We start from the raw sequence: 3,571 nt of genomic DNA, 5'->3' as shown, positions 1-3,571 counted from the left end.
CGATACACTTTCAAGCGAAGAGAATTTATGTTGCACTTTTAAAATTCAAGAATATTGTGTTGCGGTTATCCATAAGTGGGTCAACTTAAGTCATTTTTATTCGCGACCACACATCTGCTGAACGTATTTTGCAACAACATTATTTATTTCACTTCGAAGTCACAATTATTTTTGTTAAATGAGAATGCACACACACACACACAAATGCGCCACCTTATTCTCATTCGTTCTCGATGTTCAAATAAGGACACTGAATTTTATGAACACATTATGTTGCATTATTCCTAGGAAAAGCTCTTAAATATTCAAATGTGTGTAGTGCTGACAACCGTTTGTCTCCCTTATAGTTTCAGCCCCGATCGACATACTTACTTAGCATATGCTTGTATACGCGAATGACAGACCCCACGCAATAAATATGTTTTTTTAACGTCCATAGGTATTTCATAAAATTGAATATAAAGTGTGCCAAAATGAACGAATATTGACTGATTTGAATATCGATTGATTTTAAGTTGCGAATGGGGGCTAGTTCTTTTCTGTCATGGGTTTTTGTATCATCCTATTTCAGGTTTTCTAAAGTACCAGACGGAAGAGGAGCCAAATTGTGTATTTCACATGCATTGGGCGCCTTCATCGATGGCTGCGTCGATCGAATATGGCAAATACCGCGTATATCTTGTTTACGTTGTACGACACGAATGAGCATTCCACTCAAGTTATTGTAATATCGCTATTACGATGGCAAATGGACGGAACGAAAACGATAGAAAAGAAAGCGTCGTTCCACTGAAAATAATACTCTCCGACCGGCTTTGTGTTCATTCTGAAGTGCCGTAATGTAATTTTCTTTTACCTGAAATTTTTCTTATGAACGTGCTGTCACTACACTGTAACCTGCACATTGATCGGAATGATGATGGGAGAATTTCCGAGGATGGGAGAATTAAGAATCAGTCAATGCCACCTCATAGCCCGACTATATAATCAAGCGATATTCATTGAAGTTTTACAGGGTCACACGTATAACAACTGTTAAAAAACAAGTTTGTAAGTAGTAACGATCCAAAGACAATCGTTTGTTACTGGAAAGTGTGTTTCGAAATCATTCTACTTTTTTTTTGTAAAAAATTAGCGTTATGTACCCGCTATATGTATAGTTCGGTTCCTGTTCAACATATCAAAGAAAACATGAAAATATTGGTGGAGGGCAGATCTTTTAATAAAGTCAAGTGCTTTAAATACAATCGAAAACTGGTTCGAAATGTCATTATTATCAAAATTTATAACGAGAAAGCGGAGAATTTAATCAAAAAATTGAAGTTTCGGTGCAAATATTGTATTGTTGGGTCATACATTTTTTGTTACCTCTCGGATTCTTACCCCTCGGGGTAATTTTTTTTTTCAAATATCTTGGTGTGAAAAAATATTTGAAATTCTTTTAACATTATTAATATTCGGAATGGAGTTTAGCATCAATTTCCTATGTGATGGGTATAAATTTTACCAAAAAATTTCACACTCAATATTATAGCGACATCTATTATTAAAATAGCTTGTAGTAAACGCATTCATAGCATTTCACTGTAGTTGCGATGTTACCTATTAAATTCCTCTGTGGTATGTAGTTAACAAGTGTCAAAAATGAATGTGTCAGTACTACAAGGGAACTTAATAGGCAACATCGCAACTACAGGGAAATGCTATAAATGCATTTACTACAAGCTATTTTAATAAGAGATGTCGCTATAATATTGAGTGTGTTGGTCTTCTGACGAAAATCCATCTTACCCCTCGGATTAAATTTATCCCGAACAACATAAATTGGCCGGAAGTGAAAAAAAATTACATTTTCTTGAATTAATTATACTATTTTTAAATTTCAAGTATATTTCTCTAAGAATGTGTAACTGTCCTTTTGGTTTTGAGCCAAAAATGCATCAAAAATGGGCCAAAAACGTCCAAAAATATGTATTGATATCGATATCGATATAAATACCAGTGCCGTAGCATTACCAACATTTTTGAGATGATGGAGTCACAAAACTTCAAATATATACAGGGTGTTTCATAATTCCATGCTAATCTCTCTACCATAGATGTCTTGGCTCAGGAGGACTCCTAATTATTACAAAAATTGTATGTGCACTTCTTCCTCAGCGGCTGTTTTACTGGGATTACAGCATTCGGCGCACTTTGGGTCTGCTCGCCCTGATTCCACTCCAATGGACGTTGTGAGCGCATTTTTAAACATTAAATCACGATTGTTATTCATTATTTATTGTTTATCTTATTCGGCTGACGGATCTCCGGACATAAGTGTTCGCGTGCAATGATTCGTCAACCTGCTGCCCGACGGCCAATTACATTTGTCTTAATACTAATATATATTTTCAATGTTTTTAATGAATTTTCACACATTTTTTTAATGAAATTTCATTTCCCAAATAATTCTTTCGATTACATATTTTTTTAACCATAAGTAAATAAAATATATATGATTCTTTGATATATTTTTAACATCACATTAACCAAATTAAATAAAGGGTGTCCCAATAGGGACGCAAAAAGTTTTTCAATAGGGATTTCATGATGGATGCCCCGATCTGTCAAACTGGAATGTCAGTTTGAAGCGTCCATCTATACCATTTATAACCATGTCAAGATTAAGTAAAGATCAACGCGTTCAAGTCGTTCAATCCCATTACGAAAATGGGTCTATTTTGCAAAATACGTTTCGTGCAATTCGTGAATTTTCGGCCGAAATAATCGACCAAATGTGTCCACCATCAGTCGCCTGGTGCAGAAATTTGAGCGTACTGGCTCTGTGTTAGACGATCAACCATCAACCCGTATGCGAACGGCCCGCTCGCACGAAAATATTGCTGCTGTGAGTGAAAGTGTGGAGGACGAGCCAAGAACCTCGGTTCGTCGACGTTCTCAACAAGTTGGCCTCTCTAGGATGACCACATGGCGTATTCTCACCAAAGACTTGGGTCTACACGCTTATAAGATTGTCCTCACTCAAGAACTTGAACCGATGGACCACGAAAAACGAAGAGATTTCGTCGAATGGGTCAAAGGAAAAGAGGCCGCGGATGCCGATTTTTTGAAGAAAGTGATCTTTTCGGATGAGGCTCATTTTCACTTGAATGGGTATGTGAATCGCCAAAATTTTCGATTCTGGGGAAGCGAAAATCCAAGAGAAACTGAAGAAGTGTCAGCTCATCCAGCTCGTTGCACTGTTTGGTGCAGTTTATGGGCCGGCGGCATCATCGGGCCGTATTTCTTCGAAAATGATGATGGTCGAGCCGTTTCCATCAATGGCGAGCGATATCGTGAGATGTTGCAGTATTTTTTTTGGTCGGAAATTGAAGGCATGGACTTATCCGACATGTGGTTTCAACAAGACGGCGCCAGACCACACACAACACCTGAAACATTAGCGGTAATCGAAGAACGTTTTCCAAATCGCATCATTTCTCAAAAGGCCGAAGTGGAATGGCCGCCTCGTTCGTGCGATTTAACGCCATTGGACTATTTTCTTTGGGGCTACGTCAAGGATAAAGTC

The sequence above is a fragment of the Sitodiplosis mosellana genome, unplaced genomic scaffold, assembly GCF_009176505.1.
Source record: "Sitodiplosis mosellana isolate CC-2019 unplaced genomic scaffold, AAFC_SMos_1.0 Smas_scaffold_6150, whole genome shotgun sequence".
Taxonomy (NCBI): Eukaryota; Metazoa; Arthropoda; class Insecta; order Diptera; family Cecidomyiidae; genus Sitodiplosis; species Sitodiplosis mosellana.
Note: the sequence above shows the minus strand (reverse complement) of the source record.